Source organism: Drosophila mojavensis, unplaced genomic scaffold, assembly GCF_018153725.1.
Source record: "Drosophila mojavensis isolate 15081-1352.22 unplaced genomic scaffold, ASM1815372v1 contig_136, whole genome shotgun sequence".
NCBI lineage: Eukaryota > Metazoa > Arthropoda > Insecta > Diptera > Drosophilidae > Drosophila > Drosophila mojavensis.
This window is the reverse complement of record NW_025318667.1, coordinates 8,021,326-8,036,364: the sequence shown is the minus strand read 5'-3', so window position 1 is coordinate 8,036,364 and position 15,039 is coordinate 8,021,326. Positions and strand designations below refer to the sequence as shown.

General features: G+C 42.3%; 1 protein-coding gene across 6 annotated transcripts in view; it reads right to left on the bottom strand.

The window, feature by feature from the left end:
- LOC6584966 (teneurin-a) overlaps positions 1 to 15,039 on the bottom strand; it is a 301,718-nt gene that overhangs the window by 122,148 nt on the left and 164,531 nt on the right. The window lies entirely within an intron of this gene.

Sequence of the window (15,039 nt, the reverse complement as noted above, 5' to 3'; positions counted from 1 at the left end):
ATAGGACTTTTATATGATTACTTTTATGCAGCTGTTGTTGTTCCATTTGTATTCATTGCCTTTTGTTTTACAACAATTGCATGGCGACTTGCTCATGTTGTTGTTGTTGTCCCTTAAAATATTTTGTTCTTTCCTTACTTTTTGTTTTGTTTTTTGTTGTTTTTTTTTTTATGTTTTTGCCACACTCAGCATTTAAGTTTAGTTGGCCAAAAAGGGTTGCTGCGCTCGCTGGTTGCTTTGGTCGTTTGGTAAACGCTTTGCATTTTATTTTATTTCTCGTTTTCGTTGTTTGCCACAATAAAAAGGGTGAATTTTTATATTTCGCCATAAGTTTTTATGGCTTCCGTGTGTGGCGGCGGCGGCGGCGGCGGCTTCTGTCTCTGAGCCTGTGTGCCCTGCCCTAGCCCCTACCTCTGCCACATCCCAGCTCCTCAGCCCAGATCCTACCCTGCCCTGAGTTTAGACTCAGCCTAGTCGCCATTTGACTCGGGCCACGACTGCGTCTACCCCTGCCTGCCTGCCCTCTCCCTCTCTCACACAGTTTCCATCTCCTATCTCTTACACTCTGTTGTCGACATTTTGTCAAAAGTTAGTCCAGTCAGCCAAGTGGAGACTCTGCGGAGCACAGGCGGCGGGGCTTGCGGCGTGTCTAACATGACGCGCCTTTACACTTAACTGTTAACAAAAAAAAAAAAAAAAAAACACAAATGTTTACCCTCTGACTTCGTTACGATACCCTGACAAAGAGTACTTCGATTCGGTCATCTAATAGAGCTGTATCTGTATCTGTATCTGTATCAGTATCAGTATCAGTATCAGTATCAGTATCAGTATCAGTATCAGTATCAGTATCAGTATCAGTATCTGTATCTGTATCTGTATCTGTATCTGTATCTGTATCTGTATCTGTATCTGTATCTGTATCTGTATCTGTATCTGTATCTGTATCTGTATCTGTATCTGTATCTGTATCTGTATCTGTATCTGTATCTGTATCTGTATCTGTATCTGTATCTGTATCTGTATCTGTATCTGTATCTGTATCTGTATCTGTATCTGTATCTGTATCTGTATCTGTATCTGTATCTGTATCTGTATCTGTATCTGTATCTGTATCTGTATCTGTATCTGTATCTGTATCTGTATCTGTATCTGTATCTGTATCTGTATCTGTATCTGTATCTGTATCTGTATCTGTATCTGTATCTGTATCTGTATCTATATCTGTATCTGTATCTGTATCTGTATCTATATCTGTATCTGTATCTATGTCTGTATCTGTATCTGTATCTGTATACGTATCCCTCCGTCATTAGAGAGGGCATTCAATATTCGGTTTGCCTTGGATAGTCCTTCTGAACTTTTCTCTCTCTCTCTCTCTCTCTCTTCTTATTGTCGCTCTTTGTATTTTTTATTGTTGGTCGCCTTGTTTTGCACTTTTAATTCGGTTTATTTGTGCAAAATTTATGTATGAGAGAGTATGTCTGTGTGTGTCAGAGTGCACGAGTGTGTGTGTGTGCGAGTATTTAGATTTTAATCTACTTTGCCGCTGCAGCTGCCAAAAACTTTTGACAACCCCCCACCAGAAAAAAGCACCAAAATAAATGCCAAAAACAAAAGGAGAGCCGAAAAAAAAAACTTTAAACGAAAAATGTTTAAAGAGTCGCGAGAGTTGAATGTTGTTATTTATTAGGCATGAAAAGGGAGGAGGGGGAGAGGCTGCCGAGGGGCATAGGGCAAGTAGGGGTAGACGTAGCTGACTTAACACATTTAGGGCACGTTGAACCGAGCCGAGTTCGCCCTTCTCACTTGATGTGCGCCGCTCATCAGCGAAACACGAATTAGGCGCTGTTATATCTTGACTTGAACTGTGGAATTCTTAAGCTGATTTTCATAAAAGTAGCTGTAAATAAACTCTAACTGTAGCTGTTAATATGGAGAGCCAGAAATATTGGGATATGGCTAACAATTCAAGAGTTTTATCTTATCTGAAGGATAAGGATTGTCTTATCGGCGTTTTTCAAGATATCTTCCCAATTATCATATCAGACTTACATAATAGCTGATATAGAATCTGTGTCAGCTTATGACAGGTATGAGAAAGACTCTATCAATTGTAGCCGCTTGAGAGCCATTAAGTATGCTAATGTGATAATAAAAATGCACAATGATATCTGTTCAGTTGAGTTGGCGTGCTCTATGGCATATTCCAGCTCGGATTTCTCGATTTGGCATTCATTCAGGCACGATCGTCGACTGCAATATCAGCTCATTTAATAGGCCCCCAGTCAAATGAAATGTGCACACTTGATTGCGGCCATAAATTTGTGCTGTGAGTGTCCGGTCCGTCCGGTCGGTGGAGCCACACACATCGCCCAAAGGAGCAGCCAGATAGCCACACGAGCCGACGAACCGATGAGCAGACGAACAGAGGGAAGGGCAGGCGGACAGGCGGACAGGCAGACAGATAGAGGGGCAGCTCTACGTATGGGGCAGCCGCATACGTATGGGGTATATGCATATGCAGAGAGGGGGCCTTAGCTGAAACGTGCACAGCAAATGAAAGCAGAGGCCAGTGTTAAATTTCAATGCCAATTGCACAAGTCAAATGGCAAAGGCGGGGAGCCAAAAGGCGCTGCAGCAGCTATGAGCGAAGAGTTTTATGGTTTTCTTGTATTCATTTCTGTTCTTCATTTTTTTTATGCAAAAATCCAGACACACACACACACACACACATGCGCTCATTTGATGCGTTTTTGCGGTGCTTTTGTATTCGATAAATGCTGGCGAGAGAGTTGAGCTGCTGCTGCTGCTGGCCCTTTGAATTCATCAACTCTTAAATATTGCCTCTTCGCAAAAGTAATTAAAGAAAATATAAAATGGGCAAAGGAATAACTGATAAGCGTGGGCCAGTGCCAGGGCCTGGGCAGGGGCCACATTGCTGTACTTAAACGTTCGCTCAATTAGCATGCTGCACATTTTTCACATCCTTATTAAATGCCGCGCTTCCTCTGGCAATTCTCTGGCCTTTTGTGCATTTTCCGCTTGGCATATGAATTAATAAGAAACCATTTGATAGCAGACCTCAACGGCAGGCGGGCGACCAGGCCTGTCTCTCCCTTCCTCCCTCTCTATCTCTCTCTCTCTCTCTTTCTCTCTCAATCCCCGTTTCGTTCGCTTGCCGCACGCTGCGTTTTATTGACGCGTCTTTGTTGCGGCTTATGCATTTTTTAACAGTTCATTCAAATGACAACAACACCAACGACAACATGAATAACTTGAACAGCAAACAAAAGTTCAGTCCAGCCCGCATATGACACATCGTAAACGGTTTTTATACGTCGAACACCTTTTATTAACCGTATACCCTTGTAAAATACGTTTCGAACTGGACAAGTTGTCAGCAAACAACATCTACGATTTCACAGAGAGATCGAGCCAGAGTCAAAGGTGGAACAAGTGGAATCATGGAATTGGAATTATCTACCCCTAAGACATAAAATTTGTAGTGATTAATGAAAGCGAAATAGCGGAATTGGAACTACTTTGCACCATATTAATTGTAGTCTACATTTCAGTCTTGAGGAACTGTGGGTTTTCAACAGAGGAATGGTGGAATTGAGATTATGAATAGCATGGATAATTGTGGAATGCATGTGGAGTATAACAAATTATGGTAAATATCCACTTTGGAGCCAGTGAAACGACGGAATTGAAACTAACAATATGGCAAACAAGTTTCAGCATAAATAATAAAAGTATATATCAATTACATATATCTTTTAATTTCAATTTAAGATAGGATTATCTCAAACATATATATATATAGCATAGTATTAAAGCTTTCTCAATCTCAAGTGGCTTGCCTATTAGGGTATAAAGTCTTCGTTATGTGCTTACGGTTACGGCATAAATAATGCCCACATCTGAAACCAATTCATGTTAATTCGTCGAAGAAAAATGAATATTAAAATCTATGTAAATGGATGGCGCTTTAATTTTTTGTTTATAGCCGTAAAATACGGAAATTAATGGGCGAGCTACATACCCACACAAACAGAGAGAGAGACAAGGAGAGAGAGATAGAGATGGAAAGGGAATTGTGGCACCTGCTGCAGTGGCTCACCTGGCTGCCTGCGGTGCATCCATTTGTGCTGATAAACACCTTTGAGCTGGTCCGTCATTAACCCATTTGCTGGTTAGTCAGTTGGAATGCATAACTGGTGGTAGCCCAATCAATGGCGGAACAATGGAATCGGTATTGGGCAACAATACAGTTGGATATGGTTGATGAGTTGTGAGTTGGCAATGGCAGTGGGCGACTCTATTGAAATGGAGCCTGTTTTCTCAGATGTACTATTCGGAACAGTGGAATCAATGGGAAATCAGAATGGAATACTTCACAGAATTTGAGATAGAGAAAACGAATGTAGACAGTTAAGCAAGTCTGACATCATAAAAATCAATCTGAATAAATAAAATTGCAAAGAAATAAGAGAAACGATGGAATTGGAACATAAAATGAAAGAAAGTAATGTTTATAAGTCAAATTTTTCGTGACAAATACTTAGTGAATAGGAATATTCAATTTGTAAATTGGATTACTTAACTGGAACGATGGAATTGGAACATATCGGCTATTGTATACATTACAAAATCAAACAATTTAGATTGTAAACATAATCAAATTTGTTTGAGTGCTGAATGGATACGCTTAATTGGAAAATTCTCCTACTCTGAATGGAACGATGGAATTGACACGGTTCAAATGTACTTGCTATGGCCAGGTGATAGCTGCCGGCTATTTGGCCATCACGCAAGCTGACTTCTGAACAGTTTATTGACCTCACCCACACCACAGGCAGAAAGTGACAGAATGCAAGTTAACGCAAGTCTCTTGGGTCGATTTGAATCGCTGCTGTGGGCCGGCGTCTAGCGGGAATTCCGACTGTCCCAAGTAGCAGCGTGCACTGGGCACATACGTTTGCATTGTAAATCAAATGTCATGTCAATTTTAATTGCATTTTAATGATAAACGATGGCGCGAACTCGCGAACTACGAACCGCGAGGCGCCCAACCCTGGCCACATGCGCCCCATAGTTCGAAGGGTTAAGTTAAAGTTGAGTTGGGCTTAGTTGCATGTGCGGAAAATCAATAAATGCGCTCGTCACTTTCATTCAATTTGATTCACACACTCAACACAAACAGGGCAGACAGACAGTGTGTGAGAGAGAGAGAGAGAGAGGGAGAGAGAGAGAGCTGCATACATATTGACAATTAAATTGCCCAACATAATAATCATATTTAAGCACAAGCATAGTTATGAGTTATGATGGGTAATATCATAACTCATTGACAGTCGTTGCATATTTGATTGTAGTTCATTTGCAGACGCTGCCAGACCAGACAACGCCATTCAACCAATTGATCAATCATTCAATCAATCCATCAGGCATTCAGCAATTCAGCCATCTAGTCAAGCTATCCATCTATGCCATTTATGTTGGTATTAAAAAGCACGAAACGTTAATTAAATTATTCTTTATCCAATAAAATATTTAAAAATCCTAACATTCATGGCAATGCTAGCCTATGCAATACCCTGTAAACGGGGAACATAGTAGCTAGAAAAGAGGCTCCTGTTCAAGCAGGGTATACAGTGTCAAGAAATATAATTGAAAAATGCATTTTATTTACTTTGTAGTGTATATATGTATATACGATATATATGTATATATACGATATATATTGTATGTATATATAGAATATCTATACATATTGCGGCATGGCAAGTGTAGCTGGGGCTTTTCTGTATTTGATTCGCAGCAAAGTGCAAAAATACGATTTTTTAATTGATTTTTAATTAAATGTTTAATTGTCAGTTGCAGCCGCGTTTTGTATTGCGCTTCGCTTTTCGCCTCTTTGCCTCCTTGCCTCTTCACCTCTGCTTCTCGCCTCTGCTTTGGCCAATGTGCGCCGATGCCCCTCCCCATTTCAAGTGCCACTTCACTTGCGAATATTGCCCAAGTTGAACTTTGTTTTTACGCTATTTGGCATTTTATGATTATTTGCTCTCTATGGGGGGAGGAAAAAAATAAAAATAAAATTAAAAAATAAAAATTGAAGAAAAAATACACAATTAAAATTGTGAAATTATTTTTCTATTGAGAAACTGGGGCGATGCTTGTGGCAGAGGTATTGAGTGATATATGAGCAGCAAAGTGAAACCCAATTAAATATTTCCCATTTGCTCAACGACAGCGCGAAAGAGATGCCAGATCTTTGTGGAGAGAGGGGGTGAATAAAGAGAGAGAGGGGGAGAAACAGGGAGTACGATAGAGAAAAGAGACAGAAAGCGCAAGAAATTCATATAGAAAGGACTCTGAAATAGAGAGAGCTCAGAGAGGGAGAGAGGGAAAACTTGGAAATCACTGAGAAAATGAGAGAGCGATAGAGAGGAAGAACGAAAGCGGATTTAGACATAGAAAGAAACCTTAGAAAGAGAGAGAGGGGGAAGGATAACGAACATTGATAGTTAAATAATTCAGTGAGAAATAAGTATCCAACTCAAAGAGAGAGAGAGAGAGAGAGAGAGAGAGAGATAGAGAGAGAGAGAAAGACAAAGAACGACGTCAGGACAGGCCAAACCTGTATAAAGATTCCAGAAGTAGCGTAACTATAGAATGAGAGAGAAAGAGAGATGAATGCTAAGAGTACCACACAAGTTAGTTTGCAATTTTTACTACATAAAGCTCGGAGAGAGAGAGAGAGAGATATAGACTTACAGCAAGATTAAGAGACTGAGAGAGGGTGGGAAACAACTTATTTGAAGATTATTCGCTGGAATGCGCAGATAACTAAAAAGTTATCTACTCCAGCAGATTTTCACATTCCCTAAGAAGTTGAAAATGATATTCATCTAAATTGAAATTATTTATTTCATATTAAATTATGTTATATGCCATTTCAGTGCTTCAGGCTGTCAGCACGGGTCGCGCCTTATAAAAAGCCTGCACATTTTCTTAAAAAATAAAAGAAGCAGCTGTCACAACTACGCTCTCTTTCTAAGCGACTTAATCTCTATAGTCCTCTCTCTCTCTCTCTCTTTCTCTTAGTCTCATTCGCTGTCTTAAACTGTTTACGCGCTGCTTTTGGCTTTAAGCTTAGTACACAGCTAAACTATATATACATATATAGGAATTTATACATACATACATATATATAAATCTATATATAGGAAAAGGTAAAGCAGGAGGGATAGAGCGTGAGCGAGCAGGCGAGAGAGAGAGAGAGAGAGGGAGAGACAGAGATCATTGACAGGCGCTCAGCCAGCGCTTGGCAATTGTTTGACAACTTGGAAGCATTTCGCTTTAGCCAAAGCCCAGGCTAAACTTTTTACAAACAATGGCAGCGAGCCGAAGAGCTGGCAGGAGCAGGAGCTGGAGCTGGAGGAGACTGGAGCTGGGGCTGCTGGGAAAAAGTTTTGTAATGCGCTTAAATTTCTTTCTTAGTCGCACAGGTGGGCTCGATTGTTGTTGAAAGCTGTTGTCGTCGCAGGTTCAGCGTTATTAGCATTACGCCCAAAATCAACAGCAAATGGAACGAGCGATGAGTCGTCTCTGGCCATTCCATCAGATGATGATAACAATGGCGATGGCGATGGCGATGCCGATGCCGATGGAGATGCCGATGCCGATACTGATGATGATGATGATGCTGATGATGATGATCATTGGCAGCGCACGCTGTGAGCCTATCACGTACGTTTGCCATCAATAACGCAACGATTTAACTTGTCTCGTTCGCCCAGGGGCCACGTAGAAAAGTGCTGACCCCCCAGCCCTTTGCCACGCCCACGCTGGGCTAGAATGTCACGCCCACCTAGCACGTACACGCATGCCCCGTAGATTAGGCCCGTAAGCCTCGACTGGATGCCAAGCAGATAAAGCACTAGTCCACTTGTTTCCCAGTTCTATTCCGTTCTTTTATGCCAGAGATACCCTAGAAAAATGTATGAGTGCGGGTATGCTGCAAGTGTGTGTGTGTGTGTGAGAAGAATAGGACAAGAGATGGTGTGCGAGAAAGCTGGAAATAGACTGAGAGAGGGAGGGAGAGAGAGAGCGACAAAGAGGGATTGCAACTGCATACAAACTAATTCATTTTCTATAATTTTATAGAATATTTAACTGTAAATTTCATGATATATAAATAATATATAGACAGAGATTAGATATTAGCCTCAAGAATGGGCATCTGCAAGTCGTGCAAATCTCAGGCTTTATCTAAGTATTGTTGTTTGTTTTGTTCTCTCCCTCTCCCTCTCCCTCTCCCTCTCCCTCTCCCACTCCCTCTGCATCTCGTATCTAGAGCCATTTTGTTTATCGATATAAATATTGGCAACTTTGGGTCTCGCATTTTGACTTGTCACGTAACGTGCTGCCAGACAGCCAAAAATACCAAATGCAAATGCAAACGGCAGGCGGGCCAAGGGGCGGGAGGGGGCGGATATATAGCTGGGATAACTGTTTGGGAAAAAAGCTGGTAGAAAATGGCATTTGGTAAACAAATCCACTTAGCTGCTAATTGGCGGCCAATCAGGCAGTAAAGCTGCCTACAGAATCAGGCAGGAGGAGGAAAAGTGCCCCCAGCCCCAACTCCAACTCCATTTCCATTTCCATCTTCACCTCCACAGGCTTTCATAAGGTCGCCCGCGTCAAGTGGATTGCATGGAGATAACATTCCATGCCACGCCCATGGAACCGCAAGAAAGCGCATCACGTGCGGCCATCATCTTGTTACTTAGCTGCTGCGTTTATCTTTCTGTTGCCGGTTGCTGTTGCCGGTTGCCGTTGTCGTTGCCGTTGCTGTTTCTATTTCAGTTTCTGTTTCAGTTGCAATTGCTAGCCAAATCCATTTTAAGCAGACACAACAACAGCAGCAGCAACAGCAGCAGCAGGAGAAGGCAGGAGACAGGAGGCAGGCGGTCAGCCAGGCAGTTCAGGCTCCAGTTAACAGCGTCTGCGGTCAGTGGACAAACAGCAAAAGAAACAGATGGACAGGCAGTTCGATGGCAGAGGGATGTAGTGGAGTAGGATTGGATGGGGAGGGGGGGAGGCGGAACGGTTGGTCTGTTGCGACAGTAACGAAAGGACGCGCATACAGCTGCGGGGCTAGGGGAGACAACGGGCGGCAGGGCCAAGTTTGGGGCCAAACAGTGATAGTCGTAAAAATACCCATGAGATGTCGAAGGCATGTTGCAAAAATTTCAAGCTCAAGCTCCAAATGGCAGTCAGAGTCAGTTGCCCATGGCCAACCGTACACACACTCACTCACACACACACACACACTCACACACACACATGGTGCTCGCAACATACGTGCAGACACTGGCAACGCACGTCAGTGGCATAAAAGTTGCCTGTTTGGATTTCAAATGGTCAAAATGTGGACATTTGCTTAAAAAACAAAAAAACAAAAAAAAAAAAAAACAACAAAACAGAAGAAAAGGAAATATAAAACAAAACAAAAGCCAGGAGAAGGCGCTACGGGGCTTTCAAGCTGGGCGCTGCGACAGTGCAGTGCGCGGCATGCTGGCCACATCAAAACCAGTCGCGCTGCTCAGTTATTGTTGCTGGCCCAAAACCAGAAATGCTCGAGCACAGAGCCAAGGCACAAACATAAAATAAGCAAAAGCAGAAAATGAAAAGGGTTCGCACTAAGCAATGCTTAAGAGATGAAGAGAGAGCGAGAGAGGGGGAGAGAGTGCACTGAAGGAAAAAGAAAACTTATCATTTGATAGTTCCCAAAAAGTCTGAAAACTTTAAACTATCAATTCCGTCATAGTATTATGAACTGGTAAAGATTGCAACAGTTGGAAAAACTCAATTGGATTTTGAGAAAGTAAAGGAGAGAGAGAAAGAGAGAGAGAAAGAGAGAGAGAGAGAGAGACGCAGAGACAGAGAGATCGATAGAGTAAGAATTTATGCGTCTTTTCTGAACTGAGCTAATTGAGTGGGTTAAGGGAAGAGAGTAAAAAGAGAGAGAAAGAGGGAAAATAAAAGAGAAGAAATTTAATGAAATGAAAATGAAAGGAAGAATCTTTCTCTGTCTCTTTAGCTTTAAAGACTCCATTCATGTTTAGTAAATTCTCTATGGAAGAAAAAGTGAATATGGAGGATCCATCGATATTTCCAGATATATAAGAGTATACCAAAAATGATCTAATTAACCATGACAGCTGTATACTCTTTCCATAGCTAATAATATTGTGATATGCGTCCATCTCTATTAAGCTGACTGTCTATTCTCTCTCTCTCTCTCTCTTTCTCTTGTTCCCGTGGCAGCATTGTGACATGCTCGACGTCAGCTAGAGCAGTAGCTACATATATATGTAGAAGTCAGCTCACTTGATTGTTGTTAGCTGCTGGCCTTGCCTGCGGGCCAGCTAGTAGCTGCCTGTAGTTGGCCCCAATCTCTCATGGCATTGGGTTATTCCAGCTCTATCACTTGCACGCATTCACACAAAATTCATTCTTTTTTTTTTCATACTACTCGTCTTTCTACTTCGTCTTCTTCTTCTTTTTTTTTTTTTTTTTTAACTAAAAGTTTGCGTTTTAGCTTTAGCCAGATTTATGTTTTCCTGCTTGCGTTTGCAGAATTGTTGTCGGAAGTTTTTTGTGCAGCATCATGGCACACACACATATGTGTGCGTGTGAGTGTGTGTGGAGTTGGAGTAGAAGACAAAAAGTTCTAAAAAGATGTTTGAAAAATAAAAACTGCACCCCGAAGTTTTGAGCAGCCACTGAGAATGAAACATGCCGCGTTGCAGGGGATGCGACGGGTGGGGGGGGGAAAGGAAGTGGACAACAACAAAAAGAAAAGGAAGCTGAGCCCAAAAATATGCTAAGAGCAGAGCTGGCAGAAACAGAAGCTCGAAGCTCGCAAAGAAATAGCTGTAGCCGCATTGATGTGTGCCTTACGACTTGCCCTTTGACTTGGGTCTCTGTCGCTGTCTGTGATTTCCACTCTAAAGCCGACTCCTGTGCCATCCTTGCCTTGTCCCTTTCGGTCCTGAGCATTAGCTCTGGCGTGTGCCTGATTAGCCAACACTGTGTGTGTGTGTGTGTGTGTGTTCTATGTTTCTCATGTTGCGCTCATCTTTTATGTGTGTTTTTTCGGCTCTTGGATTTCTGGGGATCTTTCGGTTGCTTAGTTTCTCGGTTTCTCGGTTTTTCGGTTATTCGGCATTTGGTTTCGGCTGTTTCACTTTCACTGCGCTGCCCTCTGTGCCGCCGCCGCAACATGTTGTCCAATTAGCCGACAAGGCACAGCGCAATGCTGCCTCATTTACTGTGTGCCATGTAGTAGTACTTCAAATGTCATGTTAGTGCCTTGCGGCCTACTCCACCACACGACTACCAAGAAATACAAGTAGCTGAAAAGTGTATGTTTGGTCGAAAGTGGACTCATTAGGTTACTTCAAAAGGCTGACCTCATAATAATCCCAGCCCCCGGGCATTAGGTTCAATTACATAGACTTACAGCTCCTTAAATTGGATGAAAAGAACATTAAACACAAAATAACCGTAATTTTGTACATATTTCCGCTGGAAGCAGTTCTCTATTGAAGTGTGTGGGTTTTCTTTAATCAGAGAGCTAGCCTCCCTTGTAGGATCCATCAGTCAAGCTGTATGCTCTCAACAAACCTCTTCAATATTATGTTTCAATCATTCAATTAAAATAATTTGTTTTTCTATTCAGTCAAGTCTCCTGTGAAGTCCTTCATTCACTTTCAATCCCGCCTCTCACTCAATTGACCTCAGTTTCTGCCTTCAATCAATCCTAGGCCCAACTTTAGCTAGATTCTAGCTGAGCTCAATCAAGCCTCGCCTCTCAATCATTAACTTGACTTAATCCACAGTGGCTTAGCATTGTATTGGGAGCATTTGATCACCGAGTGGCTCATCTACGGCATTTGTTGGGCTTGCTAGACCATCTCTGTGGCGAACAACAACCGTCATCAATCTCATCTGGTGGCTCAATCAATGCTTCTGACCTATGGCGCTATATATTTACGAGCTTTTCAGCAAAGCTTTTAGCTATCATTCAAGCCCAATAACCGCAAAGCTTAACCCCGCACACACACACACACACACACGCACGCAAGTCACACATTCGAGAGCCGACTGGAGGCTCGTTAAGCGCCTGTTAATGACGCAATTTCCGTGCAGCGACCACCGTGTGCGACCTTTGGGGTCAGAGAATGTTGCCCAATGCACAGCACATATATCGTATAGACATACATACATATATATATATAAGTATATATATAGCACAACTTCCTCTACTGGCTAATTAGCTTAGCGCAGTTAAACTGTTTGCTTATTGAACTACACGACTCGCACATTTCTATGGCATCGATGCCAATTGCCCGCCTTCAGTTACCAAACCGATGGGAAGCTCCACTCTCCCCCTCTCTCTCCCTCACTCGACCATTCTGGAGCTGGGGTGCGGGCTTTGCCAAAATGGCAGACAATAAATAAAACACACACATACACACATACAGAAACATACCTACTATGGAGCAAAATAAAAAGTAGGTGCGGGGAAGGGGATGGGGCTAGAAAGGATAGGACGGTTAGATTGCTGGAATTGCTGTCTACGAAACATGCCACAAGAACAAACATATTATATGGCAGATCCATAGACCCAAACAACGCATTCCTCTGCACACAATTCCGGGCCATTACACTGAGAAATGTGACACAATTTGAATAACATTTAAAATATAAAATTGAGCATCAATTCGGCCCAAGAAATGGCCAACCAAGTGGTTGTTAAACCAGATACCAGAAAACGAAAAAAAACCTACAACACCCAAGGAAAACAGCAACCAAAATGGTAGCTTTGGCCCCGGGGATACTCTGTATTAAATTGCGATTCGAGTGAAATTGTCAGGGCTGAAGGCGGGCATACTTGATATGTGTGGGCAAAATCAAGATTTTATTGTGAAAACTGCTCTGGAGGAGATATAGATTATAGTCATGGAAAGCGTATTATCGTCGACTTTAGAAGTTCTTAGTCTTTTTGGAGCTGTTATAATACCGTTGTGGTACAGATGCTATACACTAGTCCTTACAGTCTTTTTGATATACAGCTGTTATACAGTTCTAGTTTTTGCTCTCTTTAACTCTGTTATACCGTTCCTACGAATTTCATTTTTGAGCACTATACTCTATTGTTATATAGCTTCTGATATACACCTGTCTATGGAGATACTCCAGCCCATAGATAATTTTTCAGCCTGTTGTATTACAGACATACAGATATTATAACATTATAGAGCGTCTTATAAGTAGTAATGGTATTTTCATATGTGAATGTCTACTGTTATACGGTAGTACTGTCATTCTGTTGCATTTCAATACTGTTATACAACTATACTGTAACACTGTTATATAACTATACTGCAATACTGTTATCCTATGATACTGCAATACTGTTATACTAATATACTGCAATACTGTTATACTGTTATACTATTATACTGTTATATGGTAAAATTATTTTGCAGTTCATTAAACTACAGCAAATTACAGTCTTCTAGCATATAGTTTTCACTAAATTACAGGGTATATGCAGAACGAAAGAGCATGAAATTGTAGACCAGCTCCGCTCATCGCCTTCGGCTGCGCCTACACATGTTGCTGTGTTCTTTTATTGGTCGGATAACTGAATGAATCTTTGAATACTTGCTGACTCTTTCTCACTCTCGCACTCTATCCCTCTCTATCTTTCTCTCTCTCTCTCTCCCATTTTCGCCGACTCTCTCTTTCTCTTTCGCTCTGTCTGTGTCTGCAGCATTTTCCACTTTTCTTGTTTGCTTTTCTCATCTCATCTCGTCTTATTTTATTTTTATTTTTATTTATATATATTTTTTTGTTGTTGTTGCCATTGTTGTTTTGTTTTTGACTAAATTGCGTAAATTATTGGCATATGTTGTCTTCGGAGCGCGCCAAGAGGCGAGCGCAATGAAACATTTTAACCCTTTTCGTTGGCAACGTCGAGGATGTCGCTGAAATTGACAGTCGCACATTGTTGGGGCGAGGCTGATGCTAGCCCAGATGAAGTGGTGCCGCAAGGGATGGGGGCAGGAGGGAGGGGGCGAGTGTTGTGGAGTGCGGGGAGTGGATGGTGTGACTTGAGTGGGGCAGCCAGATACTTTGGCATGGCATTTCATCCGACATTCTCCACCCGCCCCCGCCCCCGCCACGGCCACGGCAGGCCAGGCCAGGCCCTGCGGCTGCCAGTTGGCTGTCAGTTTTGCTCGCTTCTCGTTTTCTTTTGCCTCGCTCCTTGCGTTCTTGCCTTTCGCCTCGCCTTTGGTTTATTTTTTTTATCATTTATTCCCATTCTTTGGCATTTTATGTGCGCTATTTCGCGATGTAGAACAATAGCCCGACTAGCCGGGCCTGCTCTGGTCTGGACCGGCTTGTAGGACTCGCCTCTTCGCTTGTCTGCCTGCCTGGCTGCCTGCCCGCTGCTCGCTGCCTGCTGGTCCATTCATCCTTCTTCGGCTTGAGCTTCATCTTGGTGTGCTCTTTTGTTACAACTAAACGCGAACTCCGCACTATACTTCATCTGCTGCAGTTACTTTTTTCGAGAGAGCCAACGAGAGTGCGAGAGGGAGGCACTCGCAACCCTTTTTGCTGCTGGTGCTATCCAGCTTTATTGTCTTGCCAAAGAAATAGACTTTTAATATACCCGGAGCCTAGCGCTGGAGCACAATACATGGTCTACTATTATACATATATATATATATATGTGTGTGTGTGTGTGAGATTGGGGTGTAAAGTGAGTGGGTGTGTGTGTGTGTGTGTGTGTGGAAATATTAGGCACTTTTGCCAGTTCATTGACTTGCCACAACAATAGTTTGAAGTTTGTCTGGCAAAATATGAGCGAACATTTCGGAACCTAACCCCGGAAAAATAAAAGGATCAGGGCCAAGGCACGAGAAGGCGAGAACAAGATTCGAGCAA